Below are 19,642 nucleotides of genomic sequence, written 5' to 3'. Positions count from 1 at the left end.
ACACACACACACACATACACACACACACACACACACACACACACACACACACAAGGGAGACTAAGAGAGACTGGGAATGGCATGAGCTTTTCAATCCTCAAACCTTCACTCAGTGACACACCTCCTTCTACAAGGCCTCACCTCCTAAATCCTTGCCAAACCGTTCTACCAACTGGGCACCAAGTATTAAAACATATGAGCATCTGGGGCATTCTCATTGAAACCACCACTAGGTCTTAGTTTCCTGACTGACAAGAGGTGAAAGTTGACTCAGACACTTCCCTCTTTCAGTGAGGTCCCTGTGTCCCATCAAAGCAGAGGGTCACTTGAACTACAAAACAATCTTTCTCTGTCTGAAATGTTCTGAGTTTCCTATTTGTTAACAAACTTTATACCAGAGATCTTTATACTCAAAGATCTGGAAATTGGACCTATGAAGAAAAGGCTGTGTGGAAGGCAACCTCCAAGATGCCTCCAATGGGCATTTCATGTCTTGGGGTAGTTCTTTTCTGCAATGTTAGTGGCAGTTTTTGTAGCAAGTAGGCTGTTGTTGAAATGGTAGTATATAACTTCCTAGGTTTGGTCACAATAAACTTGGATTTTTCCTTATCCTTCATTGGGAAGAAGATTTGTCATGGGAAATCTTGTGGGGAGGCCAGCTGCCACATTGATAGGATGCGGGGAGGTGTCTGTGAAGAGGACCAGAAACCTCTGACTTGCAGTCAAGCTTGTGAGTTAGCTATTCAAGAAGTGGATCCCTTCAGCTCTAATGTAGATTTTAGGTGGCTTGTACAACATCTTGATTATAATCTCATGGGTTGCCTGGCTTAGAAACATCTAGCCGATCCTGTCCTGAATTCCTTACACACAGATGCCAAGTCAATGAGTACTTATTGTTTAATCAAAAATTGAAGGAATTTATTGTATAGCAACAGGAAACTACTATAGATGAAAATATGAGTTGAAAGAAAGAAGATGAATTGCCAATAAGTACAGGAATGAAAATAAAAACAAAGGGGAAAGACACACTAAAAAGCAATTGTGTCATGAGTAGGTTTTGTGAGAGGTTAATAAAAATTTTTCACACCTAGTGAACTTCATAGAGTAATCAACTAGAGTAGTCTGGACAAATATTTGTGTGTGTGTGTGTAAAGGTTTATATTTGGGCAGCTAGGGATGAGCTATAAATTACTTTACCACTAGCCATGTGCAGGGTGTGAACAATCACAATGCATTTGCTCCTAACCAGACGTGGTCCCTATAAACCAATGCTGATACTGTCCTGAAATCTCCGGGCTGTGTGTCGGCTGGGAACAGAGAGGTCTAAGGTGGTCTGGGTGTGGCCACATCACCTTGGACATTTTAATACAGGTCTTTCCACCAGGTGGCACTGATAGCTTTTCCTTTTCTTTCTCTCTTTTGTCTTGATGAAGATGTAGGATTTGGATACTGTTGCAGAGAGTTTCCCAGCAGAAACCTCACCATTTGCTAGTTGATTTCTTGCATTCTTTTGCATTTAAGATGTTTATAATTATATTTTCTTTTTAGATCATTCCAAGAGCTTTAAGTTGGGACGTCGAGGGATACTGTCTTAGATTAGATGTTATTGTGTGGGTTGGAAGTAGGGAAGTACATGGGAGAGGCAGGCTTTAATGTCCATAAAGCTATTCAAAACGGCAGGTAAAGGCAGAATCAAGAGGGAACACCCAGGTAACAGTCACTTTTGCTACACAAGCTATCTCGGTGGGTTCTCCTGCGTTTACTTTTAATGTACTTGGAGTTCAGATGAAAACAGCTCAGCTGGCATTTTGGTGCCAGCCTGTTGAGAGTCCCAGTCGGAGGATACAGCTAAAACCTGTATCTAATCTACAGAGCTGTGATACAATCAACATTTCTTTAGCAATCAAGTTTGTAGCACTTCGTTCTCCAACAACAGAAAACTTCCAGATCCTCTTCTTACTGATTTTACTAATTACTAATACTCTGACTACAATAGTGTTAGTAGATCCTAAATTGCTATATTGTTTCTTGTCTTTGGGCTTTATTTTAAGTCTTTTAATTTCCAAAGCAGTGACCACACTGGTTCATGTTTTATTTGAAATTCAAGGAAGATAGTTAATCTACAAAGCTCACACAACCAACACCTCATTCCCCCAGAGCTTCCCCAAGCCTTGCTCCTCACCAGGTTCTTTCTCATTAGTGTTTCTCCTTCCCATTAGTGCTTCTCCCTTCCATTAGTGCTTCTCCAGCTCTGACCCACAACTGATATCACATGATGCTTGTGAGAAATTCAGACTCTCAGATTCCACCAATGCAGCATTCATCAGTATCGCCTCTCTAGAGCTGAGAAACTACTGAGAATGTCTGTGGGCAGAGGAGGCCAGCAGCAGCAGCAGCATCAGCAGAGGAGGGGGCACACTCTGATACTTAGAGGAGTCTAACAGGTCTGGATGGAAGCCCAGGGCCAATTAGAAACACCTAACAGTCTGAGTTAGAACAATCTATTGGCTGTAGGTACAAGTTAGAAAGAGATCCAAGAAAAATATGCTTAAATGTACATGTGTTTTTCCTGTTTTTGTTCCAAGGAAGGGCTTGGTTCCTAGATTTCCTTTCTGGGGGAATTCTTGAAACATCACTCTCTGCCCTCTTCCCTTTTTAACTACATTCCAGGCATGGCAGAAACTACTCTGGTTGCAATCCAATTTACACACGCTCTGCTTCTCCCACAATATGAAGGAAAGAGAGAGGGAGCCATGGGCAACTTAGCACATCATGCCCCCTTTCCTGTTCCATGGAAGACCTTCTCATCCAGATTTGGTCTTTCCAGAACCTCCCTAGGAATCCTCATGCCTGTCTGCCTCTGGACTGGCCTCCTCAAGTCTGCCTCTACAGATTTCTCCGTTTTGATGACCTCATAGAGTACAGATCTTGACCTGACCAGTACTCTGTAAGTTGTATTGCCTTCCAGAGACCCCCCTCATATACTTGCTGATTGACACATAAGCCCTGTAGACTAAGGTTCTTGTTTTTCTCTTCAGCTTCATCTCACAGCATTCTATTGTAACGTTCCTGTCATCCAGAGAGGCATGGGTCCTCAGAGAAACAGGGTGCTCCTTCCTGCTTTGCCCAACTGTGTCCCATACCGGCTCCCCTGTCCTTTAGTTTGCTGTAGCACTGCATCTCTCCCAATGTCTAGTCTGGAGGCAACCCAAGTGTCCCAGGAAGGTTTCTTTACCATGCAATGCTTACATACTCTTCTGAGCTTCTGTGTATCTCTATAGATCTATGGTAGAGCTTCGTGGTAGAGCTTGCCTAGCATGTACAAGGTCCTGGGATCAAACCCAGCCATACAAAGAATTTTAGTATACATTTAAACCATTTAAGCCTTTATATAACATACTATACAAGTAAGTATTGCAAAAGAATCAAGGTACATTTATGAGAAAAACAGACCACGCAAAGAGGAGCCAGTCCGTGCAGCCCAGGCATAGAGGGAGACAATGGCAGGAGCTCGGGGTTTATATACCTGTTGGATGGGCTGCTCAGCAAGGGTCACAGATGAGCTTGGCCTGTATGACTCAAGGGAGATTCTCTCAAGATCATTGCCTGCAAAGGATCCCATTGTAAATTTCAAGGACTTCTGGGAAATTCCCACCAATCTTTTCAGCCGGCAGCACTGATGTGGGGAGTCTAAAGGAATTGACTTGGAGGCTGTGAACCTGTTGTCTCTATATTTGCTGGCCTCTGGAAAATAATATTCACTTTTCTTTTCTTCTACATCTCAGATGAGCATCTTTAGGGAGGGAAGAGGACATTTGGAATGTCCTCAGTGTCACCTCTATGATAGAGAGGACTTAGGAATAAATGAAAGAGACTTTCCCAAAGCACCACATTTTGGTAGCCACCTTTCTCCCACTCTCTGTATATGATGCACATATTAAACTCCCTCCTTACTGTGCTTTGTCTGCCTGCGATTCTGCATACATTTCTCCCCCCTGGCTCCTTGAAGGTTTAATGAGCTTGCTTCTCCACTTTTTAGAGCAAGGATTCCAAGTACTGGTTTGATGACACCCTGGAGTGTCTTCATTTATCTCAGGGGGTGCCTTGAAATTCACAAAACAAGATTAATTTAAATTCATTTTCGTTTAAAAAAGTAAACAGACATTATATAGTAATTACAGGTACAAGTGTGTGTGTGTTGAAATCAAACTAATAAATGCTTGCCTTAGAGAGAAATCAAGAGGATGGGGGTGGGGTTGTAGGAGATTATAAAGGTGGTTTAGTCTGTGTGTTTTCTAAAACACCCCTTCCTTTATCTTATTTTCAGGTTGACCAAAATTAGTCATGTTGCTATGTTGGAAGTGAGGGATGGTAAAGATAAAAACTCCTAGGACCATGGTCCCTTTTCTGTGCCTGCCAAAAGCCCTGACATACAGTAGGCCCTCACAAAGCACATTTTGATTGACTGTTTGATTGGGATACAGTGGGATGGGTGAGGAAGATCCAGCTCTGGGGGGAGCCATCTTCAATGTAAGGGAGTTATGGGGACATACATTGTTACAAAAGACGCTGTAAGGGGAGGAAGCTGAGGAGAGAAATAAGAACTTTATCCCTCAGGGCTTATGTGTCAATCAACAAGTGCATGGGGTGGTGGTGTCTAATAAATTACAGAGAACTGACCAGGTTAAGGTCTGAATTCTGTGAGGTCACCAGGGCTACATAAAGAAATATAGATGGCTGTAGAGGTGGTAAGTAAATTAGCAATCTCATTTGAGTTCTAGGAGAACACAGAGTCCTGTACAATTAAGGAGAAGATGTCTGGCTGGGATGATCTTAGTGTTAGGTGACTGACCAGAGGCTTCAGTAAGTGTCTATTAACAATTTGTACAAATCATCAAAAAGTAGGGTAAATTTCTGTCAAAATATATGAATGTTAGTGACTTACTCCTGCAAGTAGAGTCACAGGAAGGTTATAGGCACAGGAAAGAACTCTAAATTCTACACGGGATTAGTCTCTTTGAATTAATAGAGCTGGTATTGTTTTCAAATCCTGATGCACCACTTAAAAACTGTATTGCCTGAAAAAGGGCTTTATGCCTTTGAGCTCATCTGTTTAAAGGGGAAATTATAATACCCTACCTCAATGGCTATGAGGGTTAAATAAGTTAATCTACATAAAGTGTTTGGAACAATGCTTGGTACCATGAGAACTCAGTAAACACTGGCTCTCCCCCTTCTCCCTTCCTCTTACCATCATCATCATCATCATCATCATCACCACCATCATCATCATCACTGTCACCACTACCATGACAGTAACAGTAGGCTTCACGTTGGAAGGACTAATAGATTAAAAATATAGAAAATGTTAGTGGCCCCTCTAATCCCAAAAAATAAGTTTAGGAATGCTTTCCATTGTTTGCTAGATTGGAGTAAGAACATCATTTGCTGGAACTGGAAACATAGGCAGAAGGTTAATTGCATAACAAGCAAGCAAACAAACAGAACAAAAAGCCACTATGTACAAATTGAGTTCTCAGAGAATCCCCTTGTTACATTTTGATGGAATAATCTGCTGCATGGGGGAGAATGCAAACACACATGAGTTATTAAAATCATACTTGGTAGCAAGAGGAAATTGTGTCTGGGCACAGGGTTTTATGGCTTATCAATCCTTGAAAGCAAGATACCATTAATCAAGTGTATTCATCATTATCCATTACTGATGATAAAAAAATCCCAACTTGTTCGAGACAAAATGATTGATACGAAGAGAAATATTGAAGCCATTAAATAAAAACACATTCCTTATTCTCTTTATTTTAATGAAAACTAAATATACCTATATCTTCACATGGGAAGACAAATCAAGTCTAACATCCAATCTCAGCCAAACTCAAATACTGGTTTGAAATTCCAGTGATTCTATTTGGTTCTTTCTCTCCAGTTCAAATACTGAGGGGTTTCTGTCATATGATCACTCAGATGTTCAGTGATTTAGGATAAAAAATTTGTGAATTCATAGAGAATTTATTTCTTGAATTGGTATGGCTGTAAGAAATACACAATGAACAAGTCAGACTTCTTTATTTGAAATTCTCGATGTTGGAAATATCCTCAGTCATAACATATGTTGGATTCATAAGAACACGGGAAGATGGTAGTTAATGATTAATATTGTTGTTAGTCTTTTGTTCTAAGACTGTACACGGGAACAGTCTTAGCCTTTCTTGTCCTTGTGTTTCTAATATCTGTGTGTCTTCAGTTCAGTTAAATACAGCAAATATGCACAGGTGAGTAAGTTGTTGGCTTATATGCTTGAGTGGGAATCCAGGAAAAAGCATGAAACTTAGATTTTGGCACTACAGTGGATCGTTACTGCAGTGACTCCAGTAGAATATACCCTTTGTTATTCACACCCTTTAATAAACCTCTACCTCTCTGGTACTGGGTTCATTCATGTAACCTGTTTTGGCTAATGTGACATCAACAAATGAGATGGAAGCAGAGGTCATGTGCACACTGGGATTCAGCATCTCAGAAACCTGAGACCATTATGCCACGGATCATCCCAGAACTAAAAACCTCATTACAGTGTGGAGAGACCGGTTAAAGTTAGTCTCCAAGGACTTCCCAGATGGAAGCAGCTTCATGAGAGATCCCAGCAGGCATGATCAGCAGAATGAGTTAGATCATAGAATTATGACAAACGAATGGTTAAGTCACAAAGTTTGTTGGGGTATTTAAAAAAAATGTGTGTGTGTGTGTGTGTTTACTATGTGCAAGTTGGTACTCACAAAAGCCAGAAAGGGTGATGGATCTTTGGATCTGAAGTTACAGGGGATTTTAAGGTACTTGATTTGAGTGCTGGAATCCACACAGGTCCTTGGCAAGAACAGCAAGTATTCTTAACCACCGACCAATCTCTCCATAGCATGTGGGATATTTTCTTTTCTTACAAAGAAATACAAATCATAAAAAACAATGCCTGGAAGTAATAGGTTGCCATAACAAAAATAAAAGTCACATAACCTCCCCTTTAGGACTGAGTAGGTGGCAGAGGCTTTGGGGAAGCAAGTGGGTATTGGGGGAACCTGATGACACGACAGAGACTTGCTTGTAGAGGCTGATAAAGGGTGGAATACATTATGTTGTAGAGGAAATGCCTGTAACACTGTCACATCCAGGAATGTGGAAGGCAGAACATGTATTCAGTCAACAGTGTATTCAATTTTAAGAGGGTTTCTATGTGGAATACTTTGGGGCCAAATTGCCTTTAGATGGGTCCATATAATAGATTATGTACATGTAATAGGAAGACAGAGATGAAGTAAGGAAACAACTCAATTTTGGCGAAAAACTCAAAGTAGATACGATGGGCCCAAGAGCTGCAAGATTGGGAAATAAAGCTTTCATAATTTTAGCATCTTCAGCTGGCAACAAATTCTTTAAAGATGATCTTGGGACAGAGTTGAAACCACAGATATAATGACAAGATTTAAGTCCCTAGAGTCATTTAAAGTGATGCCTAAGGGACAGGGAAGTCCTCTAAGAACTAAAGGACATTTCCCCACTGAACCTTGATATGTTGACAAACTGGAGGCCTGTCGCAAAAAATTGTTGTGGGGATAACTTTTCTTTAATGTATTCGGCTATAACTTGAGATGTAGGAAGTCATAAAAATTTTAAGAGAATCAGATTCATTTAGACTAAGTAGTGCATTGGAGATTCAAAATTAGAAGAGACAAGAACTTAGGAAAATCATTTAGCTACCAACACATGGTGTTTTCATTGGTGAAAAAGCCATTTTGGAGAGCAGACCCAACCAAGCCCAGACAGTAAAACTGTACTACTCTTTCACGTGCCTGTGATTGGATTTCAGAATTGCTGTGGACCAGTGATGGGTATGTGGCTCCCTGTTGCTCTTTCACAAATGTGTGATGAGTGTATATGAAACATATAACATTGCTTTAGGTCATAGGTCAGTGAGAGACACAGAGACAGAGACAGAGAGAGACAGAGAGACAGATACACACACACACACATACACACAGAGAGGGGCAGGAGGAGGAGGTTGGGACATGACCTTAATCTGTCTCAGTTTGACTCTTCCCCAAGGACCTTTGAAATTAGTTGTACCTTGAAACTGGGCCCATGAAGCCATGCACACCACTACACCACCAATGCTGCATGTTAGAATATATTCTTTGGGTTCTGCTGTGGCCCAGATGGTATGGCTTACAGAGTCATGAACTATAATAATGCCATAATAAAATTTTTTTGCCTTAAGCTACTACCTTTGGAGGATTTATTATGCAATGACCTGCCACTGACACAGGAGTTCATTGCTAAGAATCAAGTTATATCTAATAAGCTGGAGGATGCTGTTGACTTGCTTGAGTTAACTGAAACCCATGGATACTTTCTCTTGACAGCTTTGTGGAAGAGATGAACGACGGATAGGATTCTAAGACAATGCATTGCAGGCTTTCGGAGCTCTATGTAAAGACCCAGTCCTCAATCCATGTGTGACAGGAAAGAACGAGAACAGGCTATGACACAAGCAGACCTGGTTTGAATTCTAATCCTATTGGTTAATTTTGGACAAGCACTTATTGTCTCATAATCTTGTAAAGAGGTGCCACTCACAGGATTAACTGATATAATGTACAAAAGTATGCTGTACAAAACCTGGTACATGCTAGCATGCTTTCAACATGTCAATTCCTTATGTTTGCATTTGCTCTGTTCACATAATGTTTCAGTGAGTGGCCAGTGGAACAGCAATGCCAGGCTCAGTGTAACAGGGACCATGATCTCAGAGACCCGCCAGCCAGCCTGGGACAGAGCAGAGGCTCTGAGTCGATTCACCTTTGTCAAGAGTGCTTTCACCATAGCGGGCACTGACTCTGCCTCTACAATTCTCTCCCTCTCATTTGTCAAAATAATTTGTCATGGTCCCACTTCTTACTAGTCTTCCTAAGGATTCCTCTTGTCCTTTAAGTGACTCATAAATAAGAATTCTACTCAGAGGTAGAGTCGATGACATGGCCTGTTATACCCCAAGACACAGAATGGAACGTGTCTCTTTTATGAGGAGATAATCATAGCCTCTTGGCTCTGGAGGTGAGTAACCAGGCAAGGGAGTGAATTGTCCCTCAAATAGAATGGTGTCAAGCCAGAGGTCCTCTTAGGCTCCCTACCCTGGACATTTATTGAGCTATCAGAGGTATCATGGCCAGTTGAAAGAACTCTGGAACAGAAATAATCCATCATTTAGGTTCTTAAAATGAAGATGACACAAGGGAGTGGGGTATTTTACCAGACTGCTCTCCTCCCACCTAATGCACTTGTTGATTTTCTGGGTCATCTTGAGATGGAAGTCTTTGGGTCCCACCAGTTGGGGTTATTCTTTTAAATGCAGTATATATATAAATTTATGTCTGTCTGACTCTTCTTTCTCTCCCTCCTTCTCTCTCTCTTTCTCTCCCTACCTCATTCCTCCCCCCTCCCGTGTGTGTGTGTGTGTGTGTGTGTGTGTGTGTTTGTGTGTTTGTGAGTGCCTGAAAAGGATGCCTGTGATCTCTAGGAGCTGGAGTTACAGTTAGTTGTGAGCCACTTGACATGATTTCAGGAAACTGAATTCCATTCCTCTGCCAGAGTCCCTCTTAGGTTTGTTTTTGAGTTTCAGTTAATTAGTGATTTTTAATGAAAGTGTATTTTCATACCCCATCCCCACAACAACTCCATACTGGAAGTACTATTTCTCTTACTTTATAAGTGATTCTGAGTCAGAGACCTGGGAGTGAGTCTGTGTGACTTCAAGGATTTCATCCATTACAGCAGTACAGTGGACAGGAGCAGGGCAGTCTCAGAGCCTTTTAGTCCAGGAATAACTGAATTGCTAGGTGGTCTCTGTTGTTGAGTGCAGGTGTTACTTCTTCGTAGGGTACTGTTGGTCACGAAGTACCTCTGCAGACACATCACTACAGAACTGCTTGCATTTTGCTCCAATTCGGGCTAAAGTCTTCTTAAAAAGTATTGTTAGTTTTATCTACTGAACTCTCTTTCCTCTTGCTTTAATTTTTTTGATGGTTGCTGCATAGTCCATGATGACCCTGAACTCTTGGTTTTTAAAAGGAAATCTGTTACTCTAGCCAACCACAGTGTCATCACTTTGGTGGGCTTTGCATTGAAATGCTTTCCATAAACAACATCACAGATTTTTCTGGGCTTAATAAATTTTAGGAGAAACACATTGGATTTAAGTACAACATTATGCCAGTGACCATGTTCTTTATGCTGTGTTAAGAAGTATTTCAGGAGCTCTAAGGTTGCATATAAATTTAATTTGTTATTTTTGATCTTCATGCATAAAACTGCTAATGAGTTGGTGCAGTGTCAGGGTTCGTCAGAAATCAGTTTCTGACACAAACCGAATAGTTTAGAAGAACAATGTACAAAGAAAGGCACAGATAGGATGGAGGAAAACCTTCAAGGGTTTTTAATAGCAGGGAGACACTGTACCTCACAGGCCTGAATGATCAAAGGGAGTAGGGGATTAGTGGAAATCAGAGAGCATAACTATATTAAGAACATTGCCCGACACGAGTTATAGCCTTTAGTTAAGGAATGCAGCCAACCCATGGAGGCCTGGCAGGAAGGGAGCTGGAGGGACAGATACTCTAACCTTCTATTTTCCCATCCTCTAAATCTCTTGCTGGGGCTTCCCCTTGGCAGAACTCTTCCGGAAGGGAGAGGGCAAGGGAACCTGCTGATGCATCACGTACAAGTCAGCCTCCAGAGGCACGGAGTGATGTAGGAACGGTGGAGGAGCTATGGGGGTGGCAATGAACTGCAATGTTCATTACAGCTACCATGCAAGATTACTATTCTTATACACCATTTGAGCTTAGGCCACAAGAGTTTCTGGGAATGGTCTGGAAAAAGATCAGATAACAATTCTAGCCTTTGAAAATCTGAACTGTGTTCTGACTCTGCTTTTTCCAATTCTTTTGAAATTTGTAATCTTAATGATTTTGAAGCAACTTGGACATGATCTAGCTGCATGCACTCCTATTATAAGAAGTATAAAAATAACTATTCTCTATGCTGGTGATATAATTTTATTGTCACTAACCAGAAATGGACTTTTATCTTACTGGAAAATAGAATGGCTTGAATTCAAAATTTCTAAATTCAAAATCATCATTTTTGGTGGATAGCATTTATGATTTAATTGGCTAATATCTAGTAATTATATCTGGTGAACTAATTTTTTCAGCTATGTCACAGTCCATTCTGCAATCTTTTTGTTTTAATCTAATGTTTTCATTACAAAGGGTTCCTACTTAAAAGTAGATTTTGGGGGGTGTATTATTGACATAAATCTATTTTGGGGGCCTGAGGAATCAGTGAAATCTATTTCACATTTTTATTTAGCCACAAACTACACAGCATACATTCCTGTTCAATAAATGTTGGTTGAGTATCTGTATATTGGAGACAGCTGCTAAGCTATGGTGCCACCCATCAACCCTGAAGCTTTCCCTGTTTCGAGTTTGCCCATTGGCCATCTCTCCAACAGGCTAGAGGCACAGGGTTAGGGGTGGAGAATGGGAAATGGTTGTTAAAGGTGTATTTTCCCTATGCCTTTAACCCAGCCTGTTGTACTAGATAGTCATATGTCAGCTTGGCACAAGCTAAAGTCATCTGAAAGGAAGGAGCCTTAATTAAGAAAATGCCTCCATAAGATCAGGCTGTACTCAGCCTTGCTGGGTATGTTTTTTTAAATCAGTGATTGGTGGGGGAGGTCTCAGACCCCTGTGGGTAGTGTCACCCAGGGCTGGTGTTCCTGGGTGCTATAAGAAAGCAGGCTGAGCAAGCCATGAGGAGCAAGCCAGTAAGCAGCACCTCTCCATGGCCTCAGCATCAGCTCCTGCCTCCAGGTTCCTGCCCTGCTTGAGTTCCTGTCCTGACTTCCTTCAATAATAGACTATAATGTAGAAGTATAAGCCAAATAAACTCTTTCCTTCCCCCCCAAAAAAAAATGCTGGTTGAGTGAAGGAGTGAAAGACGGAACTGTACATCTTTGACTTTATCTTTTCTTCACTTTTTAAAGGAACTAGCTTTTAGGAAGCCGGCTGAAGGCAAACCCTGTAGCAACCTGTTCGGGTCAGTCAGCAGGGTCTCCAGCACAGGAGTGAGGATGCACGCTTCCAATTCCCACTGTCCTTCACTGTACCCCGCTTACTGGAGCTCCAACGTTGAGGTGCCACTTTGTAGCCGCCCGAGCTGCCTCACGTTCTGGGGGGCACTTTGTAACGGCCCGTTCTGCTGCTCCGGTCCGCGGTTCAGGGCCTAGCAAGAGAGAGAGTGGGGACAGAGACGCGAAGAATGGAGACAAGACAGGGAGTCTGGTCAAGTCTCTCCAAGTCTCGTTTATTGGAAGGAAATCCTGGGTATTTATACCCTTTACCACGTGCCTTGCCCTCGTGGACAAGCACAGCTGAAGGCACTACGTCATGTGCCTTGCAGCGTGGATATCACGTGCGCCTAGCTAGCAGTGAGGAGACCACGTGCACCCAGCAGCGTGGATATCACGTGCACCTAGCTAGCAGTGAGGAGACCATGTGACCTAGCAGCGTGGATATCACGTGCGCCTTGATAACACTAAACAGCAAAACAAGATATGTGAGAAAAACAAGATGTTTATCAGAGTGTGCTCAATTGTCGCTGTTGAAAACAAGTCTCTTGTCAGGGTATCTGGCCTGAGATGGCTGCAAAGATGATAGCCGCTTTCGGCTAGGAGTCGGCTCCCAACAAAACCCTAGTCAGAAAACCTCTGCAGGGAAGAGGGCTGCCAGCTGTTTGGGGGCTTGTCTAAGAGGCTCTATTCTTCTTAAGGGAGGTGAACTTATTACTTGCTTGGTTGATTATTAAGAAATGTGGACTATCCTTCATCAACAACATGGACTATTCTTATTTGTTTTTAAAGTTAGATATGTCTCCTGCCTAGTACCTACTGAAGCTTAATTAGAGGGGAAAGCAATTCTGATTGACAGCTGAAGGATTCATTGTTGGTTCATCATGGTAAATCTGCATTGTCGAGGCGAACTTATTTTGGTGATGGAGAGAGATGTTTCTTACTTGGGGCGCTCCATGATAGAACCAAGTGTGTGTATCTATGAAGCAGCTGAAATTGGTTGCTGAAACAGAATGGGTTTTAGATTTTATTTTAGTAAGACATTTTAAAATTAATTTATTTAAGTTACAGTTAATTATTGTAGCTAGTTAACTTTAATTAACCTAAAGCCAAAATTATAATTAATTAAGTCTGATTTAAGTTTAAATATCTAATTATGCCAGTAGATACCATATTTGACAGCATAACTCTAGATTTTTTTTTATGTTTTATCCCTACATTACATTAGATTATCCATTAATTCTATTTTCAAAAGAAGCACATGTTGTTTTGAAATTTAAATTCTTGGGTTTTACTTTTATTGACACAGGGTCTCACAGTGTAACCCAGGTTGACTTTCTATGTCACTTCAGCCTCCGATGTATGAGGGTCATAGGCACGTGCTACCATTGCTGCCAAGAATAACATTTATTGATTTGCAAATGTTTACTTTCTCATTTATGATAGCTTTAAAACATGTTCTAATACTCTTAGACAGTCCTCCACAGAGTGTCTGAAGAATGATTATACTTCCACTGAATAGAATAGAAGCTGGCCTTGGTTGTTTTGTTTCTAGCAAGTAGAATGTGACCGAGGTGACAGTATGGCTTGGGAGGTTAACTCAGAAAGGCCGGTGAAGCTTCCCTGACACCCTCCCTCTCAAGCTAAGCGCCCTTATGAGACTTCTGGCTGTTCTGAGGCTACCAAGGCTACACAGTCATTTGGAGAGATCACTCAGGGGTATTGGAGGAGGAAGACTAACTGTTGTAGCCTCTAGGTGTTTGAGCTTTCTCAAGTCAAGCTTCAAGTTATTTTAGGCATAGATGCTATCTGATTGTATCTTCTCAACAGACCTTGAGAGTGAACTGCTTAGCTGAGCCCAGTTAATCTCCAGTGAGGTGATAAAATATGTGGTATTATTTCATGCCACTGTTTTGAGGCTGTTGGGAAGCAACAGTCAGAGTGATCTCGTGTGAAAGAATTGTGCAGGACATGGATCTGTGAAGCCCAGGGATATTCATCATTGTTTGGTCTGTGGATTTTATTTTTTGAGAAAGATCTTGCTATGTAGTCTTGGTTGTTCTAGTTCTCACTACAGTCCTGACTGGCCTTGAACTGGAAGCAATTCCACTTCAGTCTCCTGAGTGCTGGCTTTTTAGGCCTTGGCTACCACCCCTAGGTTCCTTGGATAGCTTTGAGGGTCAAGTGCATCACACTTTGGATATCAGGAAGTGCTGATCACCTCACATTGTTTTAAAAAACAAACTAAAATTTTTATTTCTGTTATGGTTTTGCCATCTTTCCTAGGTGAGTTAGTCTGGAAGTCCTGCTTCTGGTAGCCTTCCCTAATCTCCTTAATACTGATATTACAGGCGTGAGCTACCGACCACTCACAGTGTCCTTTTGTGTTAATGCCTTTTCTGTGTAGCTGTTTGCAGGCTCAGAGCTGAATTAATCAGCTGCTTTTGTAAGAAAATAAGATGAAAGAAATCATCTGCACGGTTCCTCTTTCTTATCTTACTCTCCCTTTGGCATTCTTTAAGACAGAAGCCTCACCTCAGTGGTAAAAAGCCACTTTGAGGATGAAGACCAGTCATGTGGGGGATCTTTTATTAAGCCACTATGTGGTGTGGGGTCATCTAGTGGGCTAGCTGTGGAGCTGGGAGACTCTCCAGTGGCCTTTTCCATAAGAGGAGATCTTCAAAGTGACTCTCCAGATGAACAGAGGTAGTAAGCAGCAAGATCTCAGGCCTGGTGAAATTCATGCCCACGCCTCTCTTTGTGATTCTCCAGTAGGGGGCAGGTCTGAGTCTAGTCATTTGGGGATGGGATGGAAGCAGAAAGACTAATAAGGTCCAGCTGAGGGATGGACCTTTCAGATTATTAGTGGTACAATAGTATGAGTTTAAACACAGGGCAGTGTATATCATAAAACAGGTACAAATTAAGCTTTGTGAGTTTTTTCCCCTGACTATAGAGATCACTTACCACTGGGGGAATGCTGTAGGCTTTGGGTGATGTGTCAGTGGTACATGGCTAAGCATAGAGGGTAAGTAAGCTTACATGGTGCAGACGCTTGGAAAGGAGATGAGGTGAAGGCAGGAGTTCTTAGTAGCAGTGAATTTAACACTGGGGATTTTCGGCACCATGGCATTTGGCGGGGAAGATATTTTGGGCAGTGGGGATTGTGATATGTCTCCAGTTACACCATATGAGTACTTGCTTACTCTTCTGTTTATGGGTCCAGGCTTGTCTGTCTAGGAGCATGTGATCTGCAGGTGTTGATAGGAAGGTCAGAGGGAGGAGGGGAGTGAGCAAGAGGCAGATGGGGGGGGGAGAGAGAGAGAGAGAGAGACCAGAGACAGAGATACAGAGAGAGACAGAGATACAGAAAGAGACAGACAGAGACAGAGAGACAGAGACAGAGAGACAGAGAGGCAGAGAGAGAGGGAAGGAGAGGGAGGGAGAGAGACAGACAGAGAGAGACAGAGAGGCAGAGAGAGAGGGAGGGAGAGGGAAGGAGGGAGGGAGGGAGGGAAGGAGGGAGAAAGAGAGAGAGAGAGAGAGAGAGAGAGAGAGAGAGAGAGAGAGAGAAAGAGAGAGGTATAAAAGCTTTCACAGGGCTGGCTGCTCAGGAAACTTAACACCTGGAAGTATCTTCTAAAGTAACTGCTTAAAACCTTTTATTTAATACATAGCTTTTCGCCTTTGCTACAGAAGAGAAAATTCTGGAAGGAGTTCCACAATACTGCACTGGCACTGTAACCAGGCATCTCAGGACACGTCTAAGGAACTCATGGACACACTCAGCTTTTTGTTAGGTAGCCTTTTCCTATGGCTTCTTTACGACCACAGAAAGCCCATCCTGTAGAATAGTAAGCCCGACAACGCTTTAGAGTAGAGGTGTGCCTCAGCCGGTCTATGGTTCTTTCCAGCAACTGATGGATTTGTTACCATTAGTATAAGGTAGCTCCTGAGAAATTCTGCAATTGCCTCTTGAAATAGGAAAACCTCAGGTCATGTGGGTAGGGTATTGCTAATGGGGCTGAAAACTTTTCCGGACCATTAAAACCAGTTCCTGTCACTTGCCTCTAAGTAAAAGTTTAAACAAACCTCTGTTCTGTGTTAGGAAAACCAGAATCAATATCTGATTACAGCAAAGTTCAATGTCATTCTGCCTGATTCTACTGACTTCACAAAATCCACAAGGGGCGGGAGCTGAGATTGATGACTCTGAAGTGTCTGACTCAGAATCCAACTTCTTGGGCTGCTATCCACAGGCTTTCAATGGCATTAATCACCAATAATCACAGTTGCTGTATTAACATTGCACAGTGCTATATAGCTCATAAATCATTTCCCATATACATATCATTTAATCTTCATAAAAACACCACGAGGTGATTATTACTCTTGAACTTTACAGAGGAGAAAACTGAGGCTTAAGATAATGTAAACATATTATCCAAGATCTTGGGGGAGTGGGTGTCAGTAGTGTGTTTATATCTGGTCTTATTGATCTAAGTCCGTTTGTGCCATTGGGGCAGAGTCCAGAGAGCAGAGTCAGGATTGGGAGGGAGAGGGAGAGCATGAGATGCTACACTAGGCAAAATCTGGTCATCTAGGAATGGGTTGTCCTCAGATAAGGACAACCCTTCTCTAGCCCTCTTTGTCCAGCAAGGTAATGAGACAACACCAGAGACCTTTGTATCTGGGATTATGTTCAACACTTTTGGCTTTCAGATGAGGAAGCAAAGGTGCAAAGGTTTGCTGTTGTTCAAAGATTCACACAGCTGCCTGGAGATAAGGCTGGAATTGTTGCCCAATTTTCTGCCCTCAAAATGGAATTTCAGCCACTCTACCTGGGTGCTTTTGCAGCCATGTGGTCTGTTCTTTTGACGAGGAAGCAGTGTGTTTACAGTGGAAGATGATGGGGCACGTCATAGATAAGCAAGCTAATAATACCATTTGCTACGATTCATCAAACACCTGTGAAACGCTGCATCAGACACTCCATAGGTGTGCTCTGTAATTTTCACCGGAACTTTGCAAAATTTGTATTATTATTGCGTGGAGAGATGAGGACCAGGGATGGAGAGGGACTAGCCAAGTGATATTGAGTTCACAATTCTTCCATTGTACAGTGTAACCTCTGCAATAATTCCTCCCTTGTCCTAGAAGACTGAAACCTCTGAATTTTTTTTTTACATAGTCAAGTATCAGTTTTAGAAATCATTAAAATTCAAATCATCTGTGTTCATTCCTAGAACTATACCTGATTAAAAAAAGAGATAAGGGAGATGATTCAGTTATTGCCTTTAAACAGAGACCTTAGAAGGCTTGATTAATAAGTATATTTTTTAATTGTGAAGAAAAACCAACATTTTTTTTAAAAAGAACCATAAATTAAAGTCATATGTTTAAATAATTAAGAAAATAAAAATTAGTTTTTCAGCCTTGATTCCTCTGGAGTGCCAGGGCAGAGCTGTAGTTGCTCTTTCGCTTTAACTAGTCCTTCCCTCCAGGTAATACCTGTAGGAGAGGCAAGCATAGTTACCATCTTTACATTGCAGTTGCTCTAATACAATCCTTTTCTCTCAGCATCTGCAATATAGCTAAGAAAGACACACACACACTCACACACACATATGCACACACACATATGGAAACACACACATACAAACACACAGAGACACATGTACACATACAGGAACACACAAACACACATGCAAAGACACACATACACAAAAATACACACACACATACATACATGCACACACACATATACACACAGACACGCAAATACATGCACAGATGTACACACACATACAGAAATACATACAAACATACAGACAGACACATATGCAAACGCACAGACACACATGGACAGACATACATACATACACAGGTACACACCACACATCTTTTCACTTAGAAAACACTAAGGCTTGTGGCAGTGCAGGTGCTGTACCATGCAGGAAGGAGCTGAACCTCAGATGGGCAGTGTGGGATTCCTTCAAGGAAAAAGAAACCAGTACCAGTATGAGGTGAGTGTTGTTACAAAGTTGGTCAGTTCCCACCCCTCCCCCTCCTCAGAGTCTTAGAATCTTTTCCTGGCTGGTGTACCCTATCCTGAGATGATATGACTAGCTTCCAGTTCTGGGCTCTGTTAGGCAATGTATGAAAGTACCTTGGCATAGATTCCCTGCTTCTACCTGGACAACCTGGAATGGTTATGTATGACTTGCTCTCAGAGAAGTGGATGGAGAGTCTTCTCTCCCAAAGTACCAAGTGCTTTGGCTCTAAGGCGATCATCATGGTGCCTTGTCTCTCAGTGTTTGCTGGTACGTTGACTATCAACGGTCTCTGGTCCCTGTGGGTTTTCTGCTTCCTGACTACTGGCTTGGTTCATAACCCACAAACTTAATCTTCATTCCTGACTGCTCAGTGGGCTTTTGACCCATACAGGCTTTATCCATTTTCAGCCCACACTCGTAATTCTTAGATCTGTTGTATTTTTCTGCCTGTCTTCCCATGTTGTATTTGGAGCCTCATCAGCATCATAGCTGATCTTACAAAGGGGTGAGGAGGTGGAATTCAATTCTATTGAGCAGTCAGGTGAACAATAGGAGTGTTGGAGGCAGCCTTACATGTACACCTAGAATCTGGCAGAATTCTCATGGTTTTTCTGATCATGAAGTTAATTTTATAAGCAACAATTCAAAGAAGCTTCTACAGAAGTGTTTTATAATCAAGGAATGATAATTCTTTTCTGTTGTTGAGTTAGTTATGCCTTTATAAATTGCAATAGTATTACAAAAATTCTATTGAGTTCCTACCGTGTCCTAAAATTGGGGTCATTCCACCCTTCCAATGAATACCAACCCAATAGGCGATGAAGAATTTTCATCTTGGTGATGAAGAATATTTGATGCAGTATTCATGGGTGATAATTTCTTATGTTTCTTCTTTATACTAAAACTGAACAAAAGTCAGGTTCCTGCAGAGTCTACACTTGGGTAGTAATTTTACCAGTATGAACTCATAACTTATCTCAATAGGATATCATGAAAGGAAGGTTTTTATTCCCCCCCCTCCCCACTCAGCCAATTTACCCAAATCAAGATCTTCAGTTGGAAAGGCAAACTCAGTATCTGATGGCAGCAAAACTGACGCTATGTTCTACACATATATGAGAACATCCAGTTGTGGGTGACTCTTGGCCACCAAGCTCAAGATTAATTTCTTCTCATTCCTCCAAAACATATTGTTATATCTGCAAAGTAAGATTTGGTGGAGTCTAACGCAATAGTTCTTTCAGACCATTGCTCTTAAGAATTCACACTGAGCACTCAGGAGGCACAGACAGAGGAAGATGAATCTCCGTGAGCCTGAGGACAGCCTGATCTACCTACTTCCTGATCTCCAGGCAGCCAGGGATACATAATAAGGCCCTGT

The sequence above is a fragment of the Grammomys surdaster genome, unplaced genomic scaffold, assembly GCF_004785775.1.
Source record: "Grammomys surdaster isolate TR1022 unplaced genomic scaffold, NIH_TR_1.0 125341, whole genome shotgun sequence".
NCBI lineage: Eukaryota > Metazoa > Chordata > Mammalia > Rodentia > Muridae > Grammomys > Grammomys surdaster.
The sequence above is the reverse complement of the archived record's forward strand: the minus strand, read 5'-3'. Positions refer to the sequence as shown.